The sequence below is a fragment of the Ranitomeya variabilis genome, chromosome 5 (assembly GCF_051348905.1).
Source record: "Ranitomeya variabilis isolate aRanVar5 chromosome 5, aRanVar5.hap1, whole genome shotgun sequence".
Lineage (NCBI taxonomy): Eukaryota > Metazoa > Chordata > Amphibia > Anura > Dendrobatidae > Ranitomeya > Ranitomeya variabilis.
In genome coordinates this window covers 257396289-257421696 of record NC_135236.1, presented here as the reverse complement: position 1 = coordinate 257421696, position 25408 = coordinate 257396289, and positions in this window count along the sequence as shown.

Below are 25408 nucleotides of genomic sequence, written 5' to 3'. Positions count from 1 at the left end.
TGTGAGCAGCCGTAGCCTGGTTGTCTGCAGCTCAGGGTTGTTCACTGCGTCATACCGCCAAATCAATTTTAATTTTTTTTCAAGTAGTGTAGTCTGCTGCTAATTAATTTAAAAAAATCCTATTAGTGTCTTTCCACCCGTCTCCAGCTAATTTGTGGAAAAACACTACATAGGATAAAGTAGAGGAGGGTTTTTGGGCCTTGCAGCGCCGTTTACGGCTGTCTGCACGGTCTCCGTGTGACTGCAGCTCGCCCTGTAGTCTGTGAGCAGCCGTAGCCTGGTTGTCTGCAGCTCAGGGTTGTTCACTGCGTCATACCGCCAAATCAATTTTAATTTTTTTTCAAGTAGTGTAGTCTGCTGCTAATTAATTTAAAAAAATCCTATTAGTGTCTTTCCACCCGTCTCCAGCTAATTTGTGGAAAAACACTACATAGGATAAAGTAGCGGAGGGTTTTTGGGCCTTGCAGCGCCGTTTACGGCTGTCTGCACGGTCTCCGTGTGACTGCAGCTCGCCCTGTAGTCTGTGAGCAGCCGTAGCCTGGTTGTCTGCAGCTCAGGGTTGTTCACTGCGTCATACCGCCAAATCAATTTTAATTTTTTTTCAAGTAGTGTAGTCTGCTGCTAATTAATTTAAAAAAATCCTATTAGTGTCTTTCCACCCGTCTCCAGCTAATTTGTGGAAAAACACTACATAGGATAAAGTAGAGGAGGGTTTTTGGGCCTTGCAGCGCCGTTTACGGCTGTCTGCACGGTCTCTGTGTGACTGCAGCTCTATCTGTTGTCAGTTCAGCCCCCAAAAAAGAAATAAATAATAAAGTTCACCAAACACACCAGTTACACCACTTTACATTTGTGTAGGCCACATTAGCTCATATTAAAGTCTAGTCCACACTTTAGAAAATTAGTGTTTCTTAGGCTGGTTTCACACTTGCGTTTTTGTCTGCAGCGTTTTTTGCACAAAAAACGCATGCGTTTTTTTCCCCTATATTTAACATTGAAAACGCATGCGTTTTTTTGCACATGCGTTTGGTCGCGTTTTCAAACGCATGCGTTTTTTGTCTGCATGCGTTCATTTTCAAAAATGCTACCTGCAGTATTTTCTTGCGCGTTTTTTTGCCGCGAAAAAACGCATGCGTTTTTTCGCGGCAAAAAAATGCATTGCTGTCTATGTAAACGCATGCGTTTTTAAGCACATGCGTTTGTTTGCGCTAAAAACGCATGCGTTTTTATAGAAAAAAACCAGAAAACACACTGAAAAGCCACCCACCACCATCAAGGTGATAAAGGGATCTAAACCCTAAGGCCGGGATCACACATGCGAGAAACACGTCCGTGTCTCGCATGTGAAACCCAAGCTCTGGCTCTGACACTGTGGAGCGGAGCGTGCGGCCGCATAGGAACACATGGAGCTGCACGCTCCGCTCCGGAGTGCTGGTGCCACAGCTTGCTTTTAACCACCGAGACTCGGCCGTATCTCGCACCAGTGTGTCTCCGGCCTAACCCTAACTCTACCCCTAACCTCACCCCTAACCGTTTAATGAACATTTTCTGACAGTCATATTGCCACGTATTTAAGTGCCACGTATCACGTATTTCAGTGCCACGTGCCACGTGCCACGTATTTAAGTGCCACGTGGCACATATTTAAGTGCCACGTGCCACGTATTTAAGTGCCACGTATTTCAGTGCCACGTATGCCACGTATTTCAGTGCCACATATTTCAGTGCCACGTATGCCACGTATTTCAGTGCCACGTATGCCACGTGCCACGTATTTAAGTGCCACGTGCCACATATTTAAGTGCCACGTGCCACGTATTAAAGTGCCACGTGCCACGTATTTAAGTGCCACGTGGCACATATTTAAGTGCCACATGCCACGTATTTAAGTGCCACGTGCCACGTATTTGAGTGCCACGTATTTAAGTACCACGTATTTCAGTTGCACGTATTTCAGTGCCACGTATTTCAGTCACGTTTAGGGTTAGGGTTAGGGGTAGGGTTAGGGTTTTCTTGTTTTTTCTTGTGTTTTCTTGTGTTTTCTTGTGTTTTCTTGTGTTTTTCTATAAAAACGCATGCGTCTAAAAAACGCATGCGTTTTACCGCGTTTACATGCATTTTTCACACATGCGTTTTTTTTTTAAAACGCATGCAGACAAAAACGCAAGTGTGAAACCAGCCTTATACCTGTTAGGAGGAGTTGCTCAGGAATAAGCACACAAAGCCGTTAGTACTTTTCTGCTTATCTTTATCAGTCAACCAAGATGAAGAAGGCAGTGAGTAAGGCACGTGGGCGTGGGCGCGGAGCAGGGAGGGGACGTGGGGATTCTGTGCCTGCTGCGGGCACCGGTGACTCATCAGCACCCACTTTCACCAGGCAACAGTCGTTCATGCGCAGCTTTGTGTCAGAGCGCCGTACACCGCTGCTGCGTGAAGACCAAATTGAAGCCGTTGTCGGATGGATGGCAGCTAATGCATCAACTTCCATTAGTGCCACATCCTCTCAGACACAGAGCACTGGAGAGCAGCCATCTGTCTCTTCACCACCTGCCAAATTGCCCAGGCAGACAGAGAGCCCAGGACAGGAGCCGTCTCTACTTCTGTTCTCTGAATCTCTTGGCTTGGAAACAGGGGGCCAGCCAAGCAGCATTGGAGAAATGGAAGAAGAGGCAGGGTGCAGTGATGCCCAACAGCTTTTTCTGTCTTCCTCTGAAGAGGCGGGTGGGCCAGTGGCTCCGGTCACCACATCGCAGGCCGCATCAGCTGATGATGACACTCAGGTGCCACTTACTGGTGCGTGCTCTGCTGCTGAGACTACCCAGGAGGAGCAGTTGGGGGCAGAGGGTAGTGTAGATGATGAGGTCCTCGACCCATCTTGGCGTGAGGGACAGGAAGGTGGTGGGAGCAGCTCTGAGGAAGAGATTCCCCGTACGGCCCAAAGAGGGAGAGGGAGGGGGAAGACTGCGGATCCTGCAGCCTCCGCTTTGGCACCCGTTAGGAGCATGTCTCTTCCAAAAGCCAAAAAGGGCGCTCCCAAGACTTGCAGTGCCTGGTCCTTTTTTGACACAGTTGCAGATGACATTTGCTATGTCAGATGCAACGTGTGTCATCAAAAAGTCAAAAGAGGTCGAAATGTCAGCAGCCTCAATACCTCCAACATGTGGAAACATGTGCGCACCAGGCACCCGGCGTTGTTAGAAAAACACACTGAAGAGGTAGGCCAACCAACAGCGGCAGCTACCACCTCTTCAGCTCGTGTTGCCTCTTCCTCTAGCTCACACGCAGCTGGTTCGGCTTCCTCCCAGGATCGCCGTGGAAGAACCTCTGGCCCTGTTGTCCAGAGACCCGCTGTAATTCCACCCGCAGCACCACTTTCCCAGTCATCCACACACTCCCAGCCCAGTCTACAGCCATCGGTAGTACAGGCATGGGAGAAAAGGCGGCCTTTCTCGTCAAACCACCCACGAGCACAGGCTCTGACTGCAGGCATTGCCAAACTTCTGTCACTGGAAATGCTGTCATTCAGGCTGGTGGAGACTGACAGCTTCCGTGACTTGATGTCATTGGCAGTCCCACAGTACAATGTGCCCAGCCGCTTTTACTTCAGCAGGCAAGCCGTCCCTGCCCTGCACAAGCATGTGGAGGGACACATAAAACACGCGCTACTGAACGCCGTCAGTAGCAAGGTCCACCTCACCACCGATGCGTGGACCAGTCAACATGGACAGGGGCGATACCTTTCCCTCACTGCCCATTGGGTTAATGTCATTGAGCCGGGTACAGACCGTGCGAGTGGCGCAGGACGTGTCCTGCCCACTCCAAGGATTGCAGGAATCCATTCTGTACGCATTGACTCCTCCTCTTACACCAGTTCCTCAGAATCATCGCTGCAGGAGCCGTCACAGTCCACCTCCACATGGACCCGTGATGAACGTGTACCTGTTACGACCGACATGAGCACAGCCGTGGCCAAACGTCAACAGGCCGTGTTGAAATTAATTTTTTTGGGGAATCGTAGCCACACAGCGCAGGAGCTCTGGAATGCCATCAAGCAGGAGAGCGATGTGTGGTTTGTGCCAGCGAATCTCCAGCCAGGCATGGTAGTGTGTGATAATGGCCGAAATCTGGTGGCAGCTCTGGGCCTCGGCAACCTCACTCACATCCCATGTCTGGCACATGTGCTCAATTTGGTCGTGCAGAGCTTTTTGAGGGACTATCCGGATCTTGATGCACTGCTGCACAAGGTCCGCCTAGAGTGTGCTCACTTGCGGCGTTCCAGCACGGCAAAAGCGCGCATTGCGGCTCTGCAGCGCCGACACCGCCTGCCGGAACATCGCATCATATGTGACCTACCTACCAGGTGGAATTCCACGTTACATATGTTGGAGCGGTTGTGTGAGCAGCAGCAAGCTGTAATGGAGTACCAGCTGCTTCAGGCGCAAAGAAGTCGCACTCAGCGCCGTACAGACTTCACAACCACAGAGTGGGCCACTATGAATGACGTCTGCCAGGTTTTGCGTCCCTTTGATTATTCCACGCGGATGGCGAGTGCAGATGATGCACTAGTCAGCATGACTGTCCCCCTTATCTGCCTGCTTGAAAAATCACTGCAAGCGCTAAGGGATGATGTTGTGGAAGAGGTGGAGGATGAGGATTCACCATTTCCATCATCTTCTGGACAGTCAGCGCCACGTGGTTCCTCACAAACGCTTAGGCAGGGGACAGTTTGTGAGGAGGATGAGGAGGAGTCAATGGAGGAGGAAGACGTCCGTCCAGAGGAGGGAGTTACCGAATTGTCCAGTACTCAGTGTGTACAGCGAGGGTGGGGTGATGACGAGCGGGCAGAGATCACGCCTCCAGCAGGGGACAGCGTTTCTTGGGCAGTTGGCAGTCTGCAGCACATGGTGGATTACATGCTGCAGTGCCTGAGAAACGACCGCCGCATCGCCCACATTCTCAACATGTCTGATTATTGGGTGTTCACCCTCCTCGATCCTCGCTACCGGGACAACGTAGAAAGCCTCATCACACCGTTGAACCGTGAGCGAAAAATGCGGGAGTACCAAGACACACTGGTCAATTCCATCATCTTCTCCATTCCAACTGAGAGAAGTGCTGCTAGTGCATTCCAAAGCAGCTCAGTGCGTCCAGGCAGTGGTGGAGGCTCTGCACAAAGAGGGAGCAGAAGCAGTGCCTCTGCCCAAGGCAAGACCAGTATGGCCCAACTGTGGCACAGTTTTCTGTGCCCCCCACAAAAGTCTACACCATCACAGACGGCTCCAGTCAGCAGGAGGCAACGGTTCCGTCAGATGGTGACAGACTACATGTCTTGCCCTCTTGCTGTACTCCCAGACGGCTCTTCCCCTTTCAAGTTTTGGGTCTCAAAGCTGGATACATGGCCAGAGCTAAGCCAGTATGCATTGGAGGTGCTGTCTTGCCCTGCGGCCAGTGTATTATCGGAACGTGTCTTTAGTGCTGCAGGTGGTGTACTAACTGACCGTCGCATGCGACTATCCTCCGATAACGTTGACCGGCTTACTTTCCTGAAAATGAACAAGGCCTGGATCTCGCAGGAATTTGCCACTCCTCCTCCTGATTAAATAATTAGGTCACTGTATACGTTATCCAGGTCTCCTGTTGTGTTCATCTTTCTACCACCTGAACTTAAATTCCTGTGCTCCAACACCGCCAGTTGAGGCTCAGAAGTGCCGTCTGCACAGTCAAAACATACGACCCAGTGTTATTGGGTTTCAGTAACGTCAGCTGATCCCCAGCTGTGTAGCCGGCAATGTGTCATGCGACCGCCACGCTGACACAACAACTGAAATGTAAGGGAATCTGTCCCCCCCCCCCCAAGGCGTTTGTTACTGAAAGAGCCACCTTGTGCAGCAGTAATGCTGCACAAGGAAAAGGTAGCTATTTTTGTTTAGCTCCTTGCACACGCAGAACTTAACACTTATAAAATGTGTCCCCTGCAACCGTAAAACCGTCCCGGAGGTGGGACTTTCCTTCGTAATGTGACGCAGCACAGCCGTCATTCCTACCCCCCCGGCGCCGCGCACCGGCTCCTCAGCGTTGTTTTATTCCGTCCCGGAGCCTGCGCTGTTATGTTATCCCGTGGCCAGGCACACTTAGCGCTGCCCGTCTTCTGGCATCATTTGGTGTCAGGATGGCTGCGCCTGTGCGGCCGCGCTGGCAGAGAGCCCGCCTCGCAGTGTCTTCTGATTTAATCCCACTGGGGGCCTGGGATCCATGGACATGCGCAGTGCATATCTGAACCTCCACCTCTCACTCATTTCCCTATGGCTTCTTCAGACTGTTCGGTGTCAGCTGGTCCCTAATAGCATGCCACGGCCGTGACACCGCACAGTCTTAAGAAGCCGTAGGGAGGGGAGTGAGAGGCGAGGATATGCACTGCGCATGGCCATGGATCCCAGGCCCCCAGTGGGATTAAATCAGAAGACACTGCGAGGCGGGCTCTCTGCCAGCGCGGCCGCACAGGCGCAGCCAGCCTGACACCAAATGATGTCAGAAGATGGGCAGCGCTAAGTGTGCCTGGCCACGGGATAACATAACAGCGCAGGCTCCGGGACGGAATAAAACAACGCTGAGGAGCCGGTGCGCGGCGCCGGGGGGGTAGGAATGACGGCTGTGCTGCGTCACATTACGAAGGAAAGTCCCACCTCCGGGACGGTTTTACGGTTGCAGGGGACACATTTTATAAGTGTTTAGTTCTGCGTGTGCAAGGAGCATGATGAAAAGAGCCACCTTTTCCTTTTGCATCTTTTGTGCTGCACAAGCTGGCTCTTTCAGCTACAAACGCCTTGGGGGGGGGTTAAAGGTTCCCTTTCGACTTTCTCAGGCTTCGGCCTACATTGTGTTCCTCTGCTTTTCCACCTGTCCCTGGGCTCCAACACCGCCAGTTGCCGTCCAGAAGTGCTGTACGCACAGTCAACAGTCCCTCCTCTGTTATTGGGGTTCAGTAACGTCAGCTGTTCCCCTGCTGTGTGTGTGGCAATCCCTCCTACCTCCTCCAACCTCCTCCTCCTCCTCCACCTGTCCCTGGGCTCCAACACCGCCAGTTGCCGTCCAGAAGTGCTGTACGCACAGTCAACAGTCCCTCCTCTGTTATTGGGGTTCAGTAACGTCAGCTGTTCCCCTGCTGTGTGTGTGGCAATCCCTCCTACCTCCTCCAACCTCCTCCAACCTCCTCCTCCTCCTCCACCTGTCCCTGGGCTCCAACACCGCCAGTTGCCGTCCAGAAGTGCTGTACGCACAGTCAACAGTCCCTCCTCTGTTATTGGGGTTCAGTAACGTCAGCTGTTTCCCTGCTGTGTGTGTGGCAATCCCTCCTACCTCCTCCAACCTCCTCCAACCTCCTCCACCTGTCCCTGGGCTCCAACACCGCCAGTTGCCGTCCAGAAGTGCTGTACGCACAGTCAACAGTCCCTCCTCTGTTATTGGGGTTCAGTAACGTCAGCTGTTCCCCTGCTGTGTGTGTGGCAATCCCTCCTACCTCCTCCAACCTCCTCCTCCTCCTCCACCTGTCCCTGGGCTCCAACACCGCCAGTTGCCGTCCAGAAGTGCTGTACGCACAGTCAACAGTCCCTCCTCTGTTATTGGGGTTCAGTAACGTCAGCTGTTCCCCTGCTGTGTGTGTGGCAATCCCTCCTACCTCCTCCAACCTCCTCCAACCTCCTCCTCCTCCTCCACCTGTCCCTGGGCTCCAACACCGCCAGTTGCCGTCCAGAAGTGCTGTACGCACAGTCAACAGTCCCTCCTCTGTTATTGGGGTTCAGTAACGTCAGCTGTTCCCCTGCTGTGTGTGTGGCAATCCCTCCTACCTCCTCCAACCTCCTCCAACCTCCTCCACCTGTCCCTGGGCTCCAACACCGCCAGTTGCCGTCCAGAAGTGCTGTACGCACAGTCAACAGTCCCTCCTCTGTTATTGGGGTTCAGTAACGTCAGCTGTTCCCCTGCTGTGTGTGTGGCAATCCCTCCTACCTCCTCCAACCTCCTCCTCCTCCTCCACCTGTCCCTGGGCTCCAACACCGCCAGTTGCCGTCCAGAAGTGCTGTACGCACAGTCAACAGTCCCTCCTCTGTTATTGGGGTTCAGTAACGTCAGCTGTTCCCCTGCTGTGTGTGTGGCAATCCCTCCTACCTCCTCCAACCTCCTCCAACCTCCTCCTCCTCCTCCACCTGTCCCTGGGCTCCAACACCGCCAGTTGCCGTCCAGAAGTGCTGTACGCACAGTCAACAGTCCCTCCTCTGTTATTGGGGTTCAGTAACGTCAGCTGTTCCCCTGCTGTGTGTGTGGCAATCCCTCCTACCTCCTCCAACCTCCTCCTCCTCCTCCACCTGTCCCTGGGCTCCAACACCGCCAGTTGCCGTCCAGAAGTGCTGTACGCACAGTCAACAGTCCCTCCTCTGTTATTGGGGTTCAGTAACGTCAGCTGTTCCCCTGCTGTGTGTGTGGCAATCCCTCCTACCTCCTCCAACCTCCTCCAACCTCCTCCTCCTCCTCCACCTGTCCCTGGGCTCCAACACCGCCAGTTGCCGTCCAGAAGTGCTGTACGCACAGTCAACAGTCCCTCCTCTGTTATTGGGGTTCAGTAACGTCAGCTGTTCCCCTGCTGTGTGTGTGGCAATCCCTCCTACCTCCTCCAACCTCCTCCAACCTCCTCCACCTGTCCCTGGGCTCCAACACCGCCAGTTGCCGTCCAGAAGTGCTGTACGCACAGTCAACAGTCCCTCCTCTGTTATTGGGGTTCAGTAACGTCAGCTGTTCCCCTGCTGTGTGTGTGGCAATCCCTCCTACCTCCTCCAACCTCCTCCAACCTCCTCCACCTGTCCCTGGGCTCCAACACCGCCAGTTGCCGTCCAGAAGTGCTGTACGCACAGTCAACAGTCCCTCCTCTGTTATTGGGGTTCAGTAACGTCAGCTGTTCCCCTGCTGTGTGTGTGGCAATCCCTCCTACCTCCTCCAACCTCCTCCTCCTCCTCCACCTGTCCCTGGGCTCCAACACCGCCAGTTGCCGTCCAGAAGTGCTGTACGCACAGTCAACAGTCCCTCCTCTGTTATTGGGGTTCAGTAACGTCAGCTGTTCCCCTGCTGTGTGTGTGGCAATCCCTCCTACCTCCTCCAACCTCCTCCAACCTCCTCCTCCTCCTCCACCTGTCCCTGGGCTCCAACACCGCCAGTTGCCGTCCAGAAGTGCTGTACGCACAGTCAACAGTCCCTCCTCTGTTATTGGGGTTCAGTAACGTCAGCTGTTCCCCTGCTGTGTGTGTGGCAATCCCTCCTACCTCCTCCAACCTCCTCCAACCTCCTCCACCTGTCCCTGGGCTCCAACACCGCCAGTTGCCGTCCAGAAGTGCTGTACGCACAGTCAACAGTCCCTCCTCTGTTATTGGGGTTCAGTAACGTCAGCTGTTCCCCTGCTGTGTGTGTGGCAATCCCTCCTACCTCCTCCAACCTCCTCCTCCTCCTCCACCTGTCCCTGGGCTCCAACACCGCCAGTTGCCGTCCAGAAGTGCTGTACGCACAGTCAACAGTCCCTCCTCTGTTATTGGGGTTCAGTAACGTCAGCTGTTCCCCTGCTGTGTGTGTGGCAATCCCTCCTACCTCCTCCAACCTCCTCCAACCTCCTCCACCTGTCCCTGGGCTCCAACACCGCCAGTTGCCGTCCAGAAGTGCTGTACGCACAGTCAACAGTCCCTCCTCTGTTATTGGGGTTCAGTAACGTCAGCTGTTCCCCTGCTGTGTGTGTGGCAATCCCTCCTACCTCCTCCAACCTCCTCCAACCTCCTCCACCTGTCCCTGGGCTCCAACACCGCCAGTTGCCGTCCAGAAGTGCTGTACGCACAGAGCCAAACACCTCGCCAATGTGTTAGTGGGGTTCAGCACCGCCAGCTGTTCCCCTGCTGTGTATACGGCAACGTGTACTGCGACCGCCACGCAGTCACAACAAGTTTACTTTAAGGGAACCTGTCCCCCCCCCCCCCCAGGCGTTTGTTACTGAAGGAGCCACCTTGTGCAGCAGTAATGATGCAAAGGGAAAAAGTGCCTCTTTTCGTGGTGCTCCTTGCACATGCGGAACCTAACAGTTATGAAATGTGTCCCCTCACAGCGTAAAACCGTCCGGTAGGTGGAACTTTCCTTTGTCGTGTGACGCAGCACAGCCATCATTTTTACCCCCTTGGCGCCGTGCGCCGCCTCCTCAGCGTTGTTTGAATCTGTCCCGGAGCCTGCGCTGTTAGGTTAGCCCTTGGCCATGCACACATGTTGCGGTGCCCGTCTTCTGACATCATTTGGTGTCAGGCTGGCTGCGCCTGTGCGGGTGCGCTGGCCGAGATCCCGCCTCGCAGTGTCGTCTAATGTAATCCCACCGCGGGCCTGTGATCCGTGCCCGTGCGCAGTGCATATCCTCGCCTCTCACTCCCCTCCCTACGGCTTCTTCAGACTGTGCGATGTCAGCTGGTCCCTAATAGCATGCCACGGCCGTGACACCGCACAGTCTGAAAAAGCCGTAGGGAGGGGAGTGAGAGGCGAGGATATGCACTGCGCACGGGCACGGATCACAGGCCCGCGGTGGGATTACATTAGACGACACTGCGAGGCGGGATCTCGGCCAGCGCACCCGCACAGGCGCAGCCAGCCTGACACCAAATGATGTCAGAAGACGGGCACCGCAACATGTGTGCATGGCCAAGGGCTAACCTAACAGCGCAGGCTCCGGGACAGATTCAAACAACGCTGAGGAGGCGGCGCACGGCGCCAAGGGGGTAAAAATGATGGCTGTGCTGCGTCACACGACAAAGGAAAGTTCCACCTACCGGACGGTTTTACGCTGTGAGGGGACACATTTCATAACTGTTAGGTTCCGCATGTGCAAGGACCATAATTAAAAGAGCTAAGTTTACCTTTTCCAGCATTAGTGCTGTACACAATGGCTCTTTCAGCTACAAACGCCTGGGGGGGGGGGGTTAAAGGTTTCCTTTCAACTTGCTCGAGTGCAGGCTTCGGCCTACACTCCGCTCCCCCTGCTCCTCCTGCTGACCCTGGGCTCTAACACCGCCAGTTGGGGCCCGGTACTGCTAGCTGCACAGAGAAAAACACCAGCCAATGTGTCAGTGGGGTCCAGCACCGCCAGCTGTTCCCCTGCTGTGCAGCCGGCAACGTGTCCTGCAAAAGCCACGCAGACACAAGAACTGAAATTGAAGGGAACCTGTCCCCCCTCCCCCAGGCGTTTTTACGTTATCCAGCCACCTTGTACAGCGGTAATGCTGCATGTGTGCAAGGTGGCTCAGAAACGTATTCTCCTCGCACATGTGGAACTGAAAACACGTCTGCAATGTGTCCTCTGTGTGACCATTTAACCGTCCCGGTGGTGTGACTTTCCTTTGTAATGACACGCTGCAACCCCCTTGGTAGCGCTGCCCGTCTTCTGGCATCATTGTTTGGCTGGCTGCGCCTCTGCGGCCGCCCTGACCCACACAACGCCCCTCGGTGTCTTATTTATTGGGACTGCGAGGGTGTGATTGATGGGCAGGATCAGTGCATCAGTTCGCCTGTCCCTCCTCTCCTTCCGCCTTCTTCGGACTGTGCGGCTTCATGGCCGTGGCATGCGATAAGGGATCAGATGACGCCGCACAGTCTGAAGCGGGTGTAAGGACCCGAGTGTGAGAGGCCAACATATGTGCTGCGCCAGGCCCTGAATCCCAGCCCCGCAGTGTTTTTACAATGTTAAGACACTGCGGGGCTGGGATTCATGGTCATCGCGAACCGCACCGGCCGACATTAAATGATGTCAGAAGATGGGCAGCGCTAACAGCGCTAGGCCAGGGGATAACACGACAGCGCAGACTCCTGTACAGCAAATAACAACGCTCAGGAGGCTGCACCCAGCACCAAGGTGGGATTCTTGACATCTGTGCTGCGTCTCATTACAAAGGGAACTCGCGCCTCCAACACAGTTTGACTGTATAAAGGGCTAAATGTTATACGTGTTTCATTCAGCGTGTGCAAGGAGCGAAATTAAAAGAGCAACCTTTGACTTGTGCAGCACTACTGCTGCATAAGCTGTGGCTCTTCTACTTTCTAACCCCTGAGGGGGGGTTAAAGGTTACCTTTGAAATTGGTTCAAGTAGGCTTCGGCCTACACTCTGCTCCCCCTGCAGAGCCCGGGCTCCAACACCGCTAGTTGCTGTCCGGAAGTGCTGGCTGCACAGAGCCAAACACCTCGCCAATGTGTCAGTGGGGTCCAGCACCGCCAGCTGTTCCCCTGCTGTGCAGCCGGCAACGTGTCCTGCGACCGCCATGCAGACACAACAGACCCAAAGCTGCCGCCAGTGCAGGCTTCGGCCTACACTCCCCTCCCCCTGCTCCTGCTCCTCCTCCTCCTGCTGACCCTGGGCTCTAACAAACCGCCAGTTGGGGCCCAGATGTGCTAGCTGCACAGAGAAAAACACCAGCCAATGTGTCAGTGGGGTCCAGCACCGCCAGCTGTTCCCCTGCTGTGCAGCCGGCAACGTGTCCTGCAAAAGCCACGCAGACACAAGAACTGAAATTGAAGGGAACCTGTCCCCCCTCCCCCAGGCGTTTTTACGTTATCCAGCCACCTTGTACAGCGGTAATGCTGCATGTGTGCAAGGTGGCTCAGAAACGTATTCTCCTCGCACATGTGGAACTGAAAACACGTCTGCAATGTGTCCTCTGTGTGACCATTTAACCGTCCCGGTGGTGTGACTTTCCTTTGTAATGACACGCTGCAACCCCCTTGGTAGCGCTGCCCGTCTTCTGGCATCATTGTTTGGCTGGCTGCGCCTCTGCGGCCGCCCTGACCCACACAACGCCCCTCGGTGTCTTATTTATTGGGACTGCGAGGGTGTGATTGATGGGCAGGATCAGTGCATCAGTTCGCCTGTCCCTCCTCTCCTTCCGCCTTCTTCGGACTGTGCGGCTTCATGGCCGTGGCATGCGATAAGGGATCAGATGACGCCGCACAGTCTGAAGCGGGTGTAAGGACCCGAGTGTGAGAGGCCAACATATGTGCTGCGCCAGGCCCTGAATCCCAGCCCCGCAGTGTTTTTACAATGTTAAGACACTGCGGGGCTGGGATTCATGGTCATCGCGAACCGCACCGGCCGACATTAAATGATGTCAGAAGATGGGCAGCGCTAACAGCGCTAGGCCAGGGGATAACACGACAGCGCAGACTCCTGTACAGCAAATAACAACGCTCAGGAGGCTGCACCCAGCACCAAGGTGGGATTCTTGACATCTGTGCTGCGTCTCATTACAAAGGGAACTCGCGCCTCCAACACAGTTTGACTGTATAAAGGGCTAAATGTTATACGTGTTTCATTCAGCGTGTGCAAGGAGCGAAATTAAAAGAGCAACCTTTGACTTGTGCAGCACTACTGCTGCATAAGCTGTGGCTCTTCTACTTTCTAACCCCTGAGGGGGGGTTAAAGGTTACCTTTGAAATTGGTTCAAGTAGGCTTCGGCCTACACTCTGCTCCCCCTGCAGAGCCCGGGCTCCAACACCGCTAGTTGCTGTCCGGAAGTGCTGGCTGCACAGAGCCAAACACCTCGCCAATGTGTCAGTGGGGTCCAGCACCGCCAGCTGTTCCCCTGCTGTGCAGCCGGCAACGTGTCCTGCGACCGCCACGCAGACACAACAGACCCAAAGCTGCCGCCAGTGCAGGCTTCGGCCTACACTCCCCTCCCCCTGCTCCTGCTCCTCCTCCTCCTGCTGACCCTGGGCTCTAACAAACCGCCAGTTGGGGCCCAGATGTGCTAGCTGCACAGAGAAAAACACCAGCCAATGTGTCAGTGGGGTGCAGCACCGCCAGCTGTTCCCCTGCTGTGCAGCCGGCAACGTGTCCTGCAAAAGCCACGCAGACACAAGAACTGAAATTGAAGGGAACCTGTCCCCCCTCCCCCAGGCGTTTTTACGTTATCCAGCCACCTTGTACAGCGGTAATGCTGCATGTGTGCAAGGTGGCTCAGAAACGTATTCTCCTCGCACATGTGGAACTGAAAACACGTCTGCAATGTGTCCTCTGTGTGACCATTTAACCGTCCCGGTGGTGTGACTTTCCTTTGTAATGACACGCTGCAACCCCCTTGGTAGCGCTGCCCGTCTTCTGGCATCATTGTTTGGCTGGCTGCGCCTCTGCGGCCGCCCTGACCCACACAACGCCCCTCGGTGTCTTATTTATTGGGACTGCGAGGGTGTGATTGATGGGCAGGATCAGTGCATCAGTTCGCCTGTCCCTCCTCTCCTTCCGCCTTCTTCGGACTGTGCGGCTTCATGGCCGTGGCATGCGATAAGGGATCAGATGACGCCGCACAGTCTGAAGCGGGTGTAAGGACCCGAGTGTGAGAGGCCAACATATGTGCTGCGCCAGGCCCTGAATCCCAGCCCCGCAGTGTTTTTACAATGTTAAGACACTGCGGGGCTGGGATTCATGGTCATCGCGAACCGCACCGGCCGACATTAAATGATGTCAGAAGATGGGCAGCGCTAACAGCGCTAGGCCAGGGGATAACACGACAGCGCAGACTCCTGTACAGCAAATAACAACGCTCAGGAGGCTGCACCCAGCACCAAGGTGGGATTCTTGACATCTGTGCTGCGTCTCATTACAAAGGGAACTCGCGCCTCCAACACAGTTTGACTGTATAAAGGGCTAAATGTTATACGTGTTTCATTCAGCGTGTGCAAGGAGCGAAATTAAAAGAGCAACCTTTGACTTGTGCAGCACTACTGCTGCATAAGCTGTGGCTCTTCTACTTTCTAACCCCTGAGGGGGGGTTAAAGGTTACCTTTGAAATTGGTTCAAGTAGGCTTCGGCCTACACTCTGCTCCCCCTGCAGAGCCCGGGCTCCAACACCGCTAGTTGCTGTCCGGAAGTGCTGGCTGCACAGAGCCAAACACCTCGCCAATGTGTCAGTGGGGTCCAGCACCGCCAGCTGTTCCCCTGCTGTGCAGCTGGCAACGTGTCCTGCAAAAGCCACGCAGACACTTGCTCTTGGACCTTCTGCTCCCCATCCTGGTTCCAGTACCGTCAGCTGGTTCCGGGCAGAGCCTTTGGCTTAGGTGCCTCCCTTTGGTATCCGAGTTCCACCAACGTCAGGTGGTCCTTGGTAGTGCTTTCAGGCACGGGTACCTCCTGCTTAGTAACCGGGTTCCAGTAACGTCAGCTGGTCCTCGGTAGTTCCATTGGCTCTTGGACCTTCGGCTACCCATCCGGGTTCCAGCACCGTCAGCTGGTTCTCGGCAGTGTCTTTTGCTCTTGTACCTTCTGCTCCCCATCCTGGTTCCAGTACCGTCAGCTGGTTCCGGGCAGAGCCTTTGGCTTAGGTGCCTCCCTCTGGGTATCTGAGTTCCACCAACGTCAGGTGGTCCTTGGTAGTGCTTTCAGCACAGGTACCTCCTGCTTAGTAACCGGGTTCCAGTAACGTCAGCTGGTCCTCGGTCGTTCCATTGGCTCTTGGACCTTCGGGTAGCCATCCGAGTTCCAGTTCCATCAGCTGGTTCTCGGCATTTTCTCAGCCTTCTTGTACCTTCTGCTACATTTCCAAGTTCAAGAGACTAAACACGATGACCCGGAAGACCACCCCTAAGATGACGACGACACCAGAGACGACAACCACCGTGATGACGACGACCCTGGAGACGATGACCCTGAAGACCACCCCGATGACGACGACCCCGGAGACCACCCCGATGACGACGACCCCGGAGACGACGACCCTGGAGACGACGACGACCTGGAAGACCGAGAAGCAGAAGAACAAGAGGCTGCAGAACAAAGAGCAGAAGGACATTAAGCATAACACAAAATATCAGAGCAAAAAATATTATGTAAATTATAAGCAGAAGAAGACTAAGCAGTGTATGGGGGTGAGTCCGTTCCTCCTCGTGGTGCCCCTGGATAAAGCCTGATGCTGCAGGCCAAACTGAACGCGGACAAATGTAACTGTTTTGTGACAGGCAGAACGGAAGGTGTAATCTTCAAACTTTTATAGATAACAACTACGGGAATGCCTGTCACAAATAAGAATATGATGAAGAAGTAGAATATGATGAAGATAATAGTAAACTAAAAACAATATGAACAATGTAACCCAAAAAATAATAGGTAGAAGATGAAGAAGAAGATGAATAAGGTGAAGAAGTTGATGTCAAAGAAGCTGATGATGAGGATAATTAAGAAGAAAGCGTGGGAGAAGTAAAAAAAAAGGTGAAGGGCGTGGAAGCAGTGAAACATCAATATCTGACATTAAAAAAAAAATTAACATAGTCAAATTCTTTCTAACGCCGAACGTCATAAAAAAACACGCAAAATCCTGCTATTCTATTACATTGGGCTAAACCTCTGTGCCTTTAATATCTCCGCCACGTCCCCCAATACATCCTACATTATTCTTAGTTGTTTTCCTTCATGTAGAATGAACCTACAAGTGTATAAAGGGTTTATTTTAATTCCGATATTTTCGTCCCATTGACTTGCATTGGGATCGGGTATCGGTATCGGATTAGATCCGATACTTTGACGGTATCGGCCGATACTTTCCGATACCGATACTTTCCGATATCGGAAGGTATCGCTCAACACTAGTTGTGAGAGCTTTGAACCCCCAAGTGTTTCACTACAGTTTATAACGCAGATCCATGCAAATAAAAAAATTTTTTTTTCCACAAAAATTATTTTTTAGCCCCTAGTTTTGTATTTTCCCAAGGGTAACAGGAGAAATTGGACCCCAAAAGTTGTTCTCCAATGTGTTCCAAGTACGCTGATACCCCATATGTTGGGGTAAACCCCTGTTTGGGCGCACGGGAGAGCTTGGAAGGGAAGAAGCACTGTTTTACTTTTTCAACGCAGAATTGGCTGGAATTGAAATCGGACGCCATGTCACGTTTGGAGAGCCCCTGATGTGCCTAAACAGTGGAAACCCCCCAATTATAACTGAAACCCTAATCCAAACACACCCCTAACCCTAATCCCAACGGTAACCCTAACCACACCTCTAACCCAGACACACCCCTAACCCTAATCCCAACCCTAATCCCAACCGTAAATGTTATCCAAACCCTAACCCTAACTTTAGCCCCAACTCTAGCCCTAACCCTAACCCTAGCCCTAACCCTAATGGGAAAATGGAAATAAATACATTTTTTACATTTTTTTAATTTTTCCCTAACTAAGCGGGTGATGAAGGGGGGTTTGATTTACTTTTATAGCGGGTTATTTAGCGGATTTTTATGATTGGCAGCCATCACACATGAAAGACGCTTTTTATTGCAAAAAATATTTTTTGCGTTACCACATTTTGAGAGCTATAATTTTTCCATATTTTGGTCCACAGAGTCATGTGAGGTCTTGTTTTTTTGTGGGACGAGTTGACGTTTTTATTGGTAACATGTTCGGGCACGGGATATTTTTTTGATCGCTTTTTATTCCGATTTTTGTGAGGCAGAATGACCAAAAACCAGCTATTCATGAATTTCTTTTGGGGGAGGCGTTTATACCGTTCCGCGTTTGGTAAAATTGATAAAGCAGTTTTATTCTTCGGGTCAGTATGATTACAGCGATACCTCATTTATATATATTTTTTTTGTTTTGGCGCTTTTATACGATAAAAGCTATTTTATAGAAAAAATAATTATTTTGGCATCGCTTTATTCTGAGGACTATAACTTTTTTATTTTTTCAACATGATGGTGTATGGCGGCTCGTTTTTTGCGGGACAAGATGACGTTTTCAGCGGTACCATGGTTATTTATATCCGTCTTTTTGATCACGTGTTATTCCACTTTTTGTTTGGCGGTATGAGAATAAAGCGTTGTTTTTTGCCTCGTTTTTTTTTTTTTTTTTTTACGGTGTTCACTGAAGGGGTTAACTAGTGATATAGTTTTATAGGTGGGGTCGTTACGGACGTGGCGATACTAAATATGTGTACTTTTATTGTTTGATTTTTTTTTATTTAGATAAAGAAATGTATTTATGGGAATAATATTTTTTTTAATTTATTTATTTAGGAATTTTTTTTTTATTTTTTTTTTACACATGTGGACATTTTTTTTTTACTTTTTTACTTTGTCCCAGGGGGGGACATTACAGATCATTGATCTGGCAGTGTGCACAGCACTCTGCCAGATCTGCGATCTGCTGTGCAGGGCTGCAGGCTTACCAAGTGTCTGCTCTGAGCAGACACTCGGTAAGCCACCTCCCTCCCTGCAGGACCCGGATGCCGCGGCCATCTTGGATCCGGGACCTGCGGCGAGGAGGGAGGTAGGAGACCCTCAGAGCAACGCGATCACATCGCGTTGCTCCGGGGGTCTCAGGGAAGCCCGCAGGGAGCCCCCTCCCTGCGCGATGCTTCCCTATACCGCCGGCACACCGCGATCATGTTTGATCGCGGTGTGCCGGGGGTTAATGTGCCGGGGGCGGTCCGTGACCGCTCCTAGCACACAGTGCTGGATGTCAGCTGCGATAGTCAGCTGACACCCGGCCGCGATCGGCCGCGCTCCCCCCGTGAGCGCGGCCGATCGCGTATGACGTACTATTCCATCCTTGGGAAGTAGGGCCCACCCCACATGGACGGAATAGTATGTCTAATGACAGAAAGGGGTTAACCACTGTGCCCGCCCCTGATTGATGTTACCATTACAACGTCCTTGAGCCTGGCCACCAAAGCCGAGTCTGCTCACCACCATGAGGTTTTACATCTTCTATTAGTTACAATGAGTCCACCTTAACTTGTCTGCAACTTCCACCTGACTCCTAAATAGCAAAGCAGTGACGGGTTATAAATTCCAAGTCTCATTTGACACTTTTTTTTTTTTTAATAATTAAATCCTTTATTTGTAAACTTAAAAACTAGAAGTCCCTGCAAAAGCATTAATGGGACTAAACTCGGCAAACCCCCGACTCACAAAGAGTCATCCTACAGCGCTCAGGAGAGGAAAAACCCCCTGTGGAGGAAACCTCCAGGGAACCATGGCTGAAGGATTGCCCTTTCCTTGGGCTTAGAAGGTTACCGCAAATAATAACTCTTTATAGCCAATATACAATTGAACATGGTACAAGATATACAAAGACAAATTCAAAAATACAATAAAACATTTATCATTATACAAGCAATAATTAAAAAGTTTAAGGACAAAGATTATAAACAGGGCGGGAGGGCGGGTAATGTTTCCTCCTGTCCATCCTGTGAGAGAAAGAGGGAGAGCCAGAGTTGCCTCCCCTATGTAAGCCCCACCCTCCTCACAATAATACACCAGGCACAAACATCTAAACTTCCTCTTAAAGCAACAACACTCTTGTTTAAAATCTACACCGCAATACAAACAAAAGCTGCAGGAGTTCTCGGTCCACCCTTCCCCAAGTCATGTTCACCTCCGTCTAGTCTCCGGTGGTTTCTATATTTGTAGAAAGTCCAACAAAGTTACTTTATATCTCTATTATTTTTCTTATAACTTATAGGTTCTTTTTAATCCCTATTTTGTAGAATGTCTGGCATTGTGGAAACTGCTGTAATTATTATTTAAAGTGTGTGACATGATGGATTTTATGTTATACACCACAATAAAGCAAGAAAGTTAATATTCCCAATGTCAGATTTTCTCTGAAATATTGTCCTTTCATTGTGAATACTACAGCCAGAGGTGAAGTTTGTGAAGAGAATTCCAAATGTGAATGGGTGAGTCACTGCAAATATTCTATCATATATTTTTAACCCCTTCCTGGCACTGGTGCATACAATTGCATGTACTCTGTGTACAATGCAAGGTCAGGCGCTGAGCCCGCATCAAACCCGGCAGTTACACAGCCAACATCTACCTGTAACAGCAGCAATTGGATTTCAGCTCAGACCGCTGCTATTAACCACTTAAGTGCCACTGTCAATCTCTAACAGCAGCATTTAAAGTGGTTATTTCAACTTCTTGTGTGGTTAAAATTGCAAAGTGCTTGCAAAAACGATCAACTTTGCAATGTACTTCTTGTTAAAAATCATCTTCATACTCAAGACTGGAGGTACATTGGTATACAGCTCTTTGCCTAGGTACCAGTCACTCTGCAATCTCAACATGGTCTGTTACCAAGGTAAGGAGGGTGTTGCTAACAGGCTCTTTCCTTTGGAGTACCACTTTGAACCTAGCTGAATCACTGCCGATGTACTCCTCCCATGCTGTAGAATAAGAAATCAGTCAGCATTTGGCCCAGAAGCTGATATCCAGCATGCTGAGATGAACTGCAGTGCTTTTGAAAAATAAGGGTCAACACTGTAAATAATGAGTCTTTGCATAAACTTTATGTATTAGTAAAGGCTGGGGTACATGCACTGAGCAGAAATGGACTGCAGTCATTCAGAATATGTGCGTCTAAGATGTGCATCATGAAGGATTCAAGTCATCTATGTAAATACATATTCTGAATTACTGAGGTAAACATATTATTTGTTACATGTGGCGACACCTACTTGCAAGAAACATTTAAAAAATATGGCAAAAATGACTTGTATTTTCCATTATATGCTATTGTAGGAAATCACGATCCATTATGCCTTCTCAATTCCCATTTTCTGCTCCAAATCTATCACATAGCATGTCTGCACAGAAACATTCCAATTGTCTGAGAAATTGAATCAAACATAAACATATCTAGACACCTAAACATATCAATGTCTAAATCATCTAAATCACAGAAAACAGTTGCTTCCTACTTGGCATAGAGCCTTATCTGTTCAGGGGAGTATATAACCCCCACACGCATTCTATTAAAGCAGAATCGCTTGCTGAACCCTAATCCGGCCTTGCACATCAACTCCAGTGGGCCGTTGCGCCCTCACTATCTTCTAACTGACCACAGTCCATTTTTGTGCAGTACCTATTCTCAGGTCTGGGAAGCCTTGTCTTTGCTCTCTAACCTTCTAGGTCCGGCCTAGGCAATGTCTCAGCCCCATTTTACCATGCTGTCTAAGGGTCCCCACAAATCCACAGCCAGGGCTGCCACTAGAAATTTCGGGGCCCCATACTGGCAAATTTTTCAGGGCCCCCTTGAGACTCCACCCAGGCTCCACCCCAGCCCCGCCTCCACGCTCCACCCCTCAAACTGTCCATAGTTCCACCGCTCTCTCTTGGAAAAACTCCACTTCTCACCTATCACACATTAACAGTTCCCATCACCAGATCACACATACACTCACTGGCCACTTTATTAGGTACACCTGTCCAACTTCTTGTTAACACTTAATTTCTAATCAGCCAATCACATGGCGGCAACTCAGTGCATTTAGGCATGTAGACATGGTCAAGACAATCTCCTGCAGTTCAAACCGAGCATCAGTATGGGGAAGAAAGGTGATTTGAGTGCCTTTGAACGTGGCATGGTTGTTGGTGCCAGAAGGGCTGGTCTGAGTATTTCAGAAACTGCTGATCTACTGGGATTTTCACGCACAACCATCTCTAGGGTTTACAGAGAATGGTCCGAAAAAGAAAAAAAATCCAGTGAGCGGCAGTTCTGTGGGCGGAAATGCCTTGTTGATGCCAGAGGTCAGAGGAGAATGGGCAGACTGGTTCGAGCTGATAGAAAGGCAACAGTGACTCAAATCGCCACCCGTTACAACCAAGGTAGGCCTAAGAGCATCTCTGAATGCACAGTGCGTCGAACTTTGAGGCAGATGGGCTACAGCAGCAGAAGACCACACCGGGTACCACTCCTTTCAGCTAAGAACAGGAAACTGAGGCTACAATTTGCACAAGCTCATCGAAATTGGACAGTAGAAGATTGGAAAAACGTTGCTTGGTCTGATGAGTCTCGATTTCTGCTGCGACATTCGGATGGTAGGGTCAGAATTTGGCGTAAACAACATGAAATCTTTGGGATGTGGTGGAACGGGAGATTCGCATCAGGGATGTGCAGCCGACAAATCTGCGGCAACTGTGTCATCATCATGTCAATATGGACCAAAATCTCTGAGGAATGCTTCCAGCACCTTGTTGAATCTATGCCACGAAGAATTGAGGCAGTTCTGAAGGCAAAAGGGGTCCAACCCGTTACTAGCATGGTGTACCTAATAAAGTGGCCAGTGAGTGTATAGCCGGAAGCTTTTGTTTTGGCCAAAAGATTTTTTAAGCTGCCAACATAACACAGTAGACACTTTTGTCCGGGCCCCACTCTACTGTAACCTATTAAATATTTGTTAAAATATGCATTACAATTTAGGTATATTTTTATTTATTTTTCAATTTTTAAAATGACCAATAATATCACATACAAGGAACAAATACCGCTACACCATGACCAAACCACATATTACCACCAGTGACCAAATAACATCACATACAAGGAACAAATACCACAACACCATGACCAGACACCATATTATTACCACATAGTGACCAAATAGCACATACAAGGGACAAATACCACCGCACCATGACCAGACCACATATTACCACCAGTAACCAAATAATATCACATACAAGGAACAAATAGCGCAACACCATGACCAGACCACATATTACCACCACAAAGTGACTGAATATTACAATACTGATCAGTAATTAAAAAAAAACCACAATACCATCACCATAAGTGCCATTATACCCAGGAGATCTGTACTTAGTATGCAGTGTCTGTGTACAGATAATACAGTGATCACTGGTGATATTATACAGAGGAGCTCTGTATATAATGTATAGGTAATACAGTGATCACTGGTGACATTATACACAGGACCTCTGTGTATAGTATACAGTGTATAGTGTTAGTGTATAGGTAACACACTGACTCACCAGTGACGTCTCTAGGTGAAGTCCTTCATCTTTCAACTTTCATCCAGCACAGACAGCCGTCACTTCTTCCAGCCAGGACTTGTCTCTGCAGGAAATAACACAGTTATCTCGAGCTCCGCTTGCAGAACACATTACTTAATTTTTCCCAACTTCTACATTACACCACATGAAGAAAAAAGGTGACATAGTATCACCCTACACAGTAACAGGACCGCTCCCCCCATTTAAAACAGTATACTCAAAAAATAAAATAAATGCGTCACTGCAGTAATAATATCCCTCAATTAGCCTCTATGGTAATAATATCCCTCATCCTTGTCCTCATGTGTCTCATTCCTGGCTTCAGCCATATGTTCTCGCATCCTGCCCTCATGAGTATCCATTCTGCCCCATATGATCTCCCCATCCTGCTCCATATGATCGCCCCATATGATCTCCCCATCCTGCCCCATATGATCTCCCCATCCTGCCCCATATGATCTCTCCATCCTGCCCCATCTGTCTCCATCGTATCCATCCTGCCCCATGATTCTGCACAATCTGTCTCCAATCCTGCCCCCATGTCTTTCATTCTGCCCCTATCTCCAATCATGCCCGTATCTCCATTCTGCCCCCAGTGTCTCCAGCATTTCTGCCCCCAGTGTCTCCAGCATTCTGCCCCCAGTGTGTCCAGCATCTCTGCCCCAGTGTGTCCAGCATCTCTGCCCCAGTGTGTCCAGCATCTCTGCCCTAGTGTGTCCAGCATCTCTACCCCAGTGTGTCCAGCATCTCTGCCCCAGTGTGTCCAGCATCTCTGCCCCATGTGTCCAGCATCTCTGCCCCCGTGTGTACAGCATCTCTGCCCCGTGTGTCCAGCATCTCTGACCCAGTGTATCCAGCATTTCTGCCCCCAGTGTGTCAGCATCTCTGCCCTGTGTGTCCAGCATCTCTGCCCCCAGTGTATCCAGCATCCTTCCCCAGTGTGTCCAGCATCTCTGCCCCAGAGTGTCCAGCATCTCTTCCCCCAGAGTGTCCAGCATCTCTGCCCCCAGTGTGTCCAGCATCTCTGCCCCAGTGTGTCCAGCATCTCTGCCCCCAGTGTGTCCAGCATTCTGCCCCCAGTGTGTCCAGCATTCTGCCCGCAGTGTGTCCAGCATCTCTGCCCCCAGTGTGTCCAGCATCTCTGCCCCCAAAGTCCAGCATTTCTGCCCCAGTGTGTCCAGCATTTCTGCCCCAGTGTGTCCAGCATCTCTGCCCCAGCATGTCCAGCATTCTGCCCCGGGGCCCCCTGGATCGTCACTCTAAAAAAAAAAAGACCCACGAGTTCTTATCTGGCCGCGCTCCTGCGGCGGGCGAAGGTCACTCCCTCCACGCAGGTGAAGCACACACTCGCTGGCAGCTGACAATGACGTCAGACGCCAGCGAAGTGCGTGCTGCGGCTCAAGTCAGCTGCCAGCCTCCGATTGGCTGGCGGCTGTTAACTATTGACGTGCGGGCGTGGGCCAGCACGTCAATAGCATGCCGCAGCGCCTGTAGGGGGGGCCCAGTGAGCAGATGAGATGGGGCCCGATGCGGGCCCCCTCTGCCCAGCGGGCTCCATACACCAGTCAGGGCAGTAATGCCCTGATGGCGGCCCTGTCCACAGCTGTACCTTCCTGAGCTGCCAGCTCCATCTCCTCAGCAGCTCAGCTCTTCTTTTTGTTTGTTCCACTTCCCAGGACATCATAGGTATTCCAGCCATGTAAAGGATCCCAGAACTCCTTTACATGGCTGGAATACCTATGATTCCTTCCTAATCCAACTTCAGGCTTGCTACTAAAAGTCTTGTTCACGAAACCCAACTGTGGCTTATCTTCTTATTTGCTGTACTTCACACTCTCTACTTATGGGAAACATTTCCTTTTTGCTCTCAAATCTCCTCCTCTATAACATATTTCCTACTATAAAACTGCCTAACAATCACATTTCTTCGACAAAACAGTACAATACTTGGCATTAATGTTAATTCATAGCAGTATTTAACATATTTGGCATTTAAAAACCTAAAAATATTTTTGTTTTTGCTCCCATTTTTCATGACCTGAACTCAAAGATCTACGACTTTTTCTATGTACACATATTGTTCACAGATTTGTCTATATCTGTGTTAGTGAGCAGTTTTCCTTTGCAGAGAAAATCTGTCCACCTCACAGTGGGTGGCTTATCCAGATGCTGAATAGATATCATGATTATTGCTCAGGTGTGCCTGAGGCTGGCCACAATGTAAGGTCACTCAAATGTTCAGTTTTACAGTATGAGGCCGGGGTCACACTAGAGAGGAATACGGACGTATGAGAGGCTCAAAAACAACGCATTGCACAAGGACCAATGTTTCTCTATGGGGCAGCTTCCATCAACTGTATATTTCTCGGCATTATTTTACGGGCTGAGAAAATCGCAGCATGCTGCGATTGTCAGCGTATTCCTACATAAATAAGCCGATGAAAGTCTATGGGGCGAGAAAAATATGGATTACACACGGACCATGCATGTGACGTGCGAGAAATACGCACCGGTGTTTTCTAGAAAAGCCGGTAATTCAGTGCGGTGTACAGTAAAATAGAATAGCTA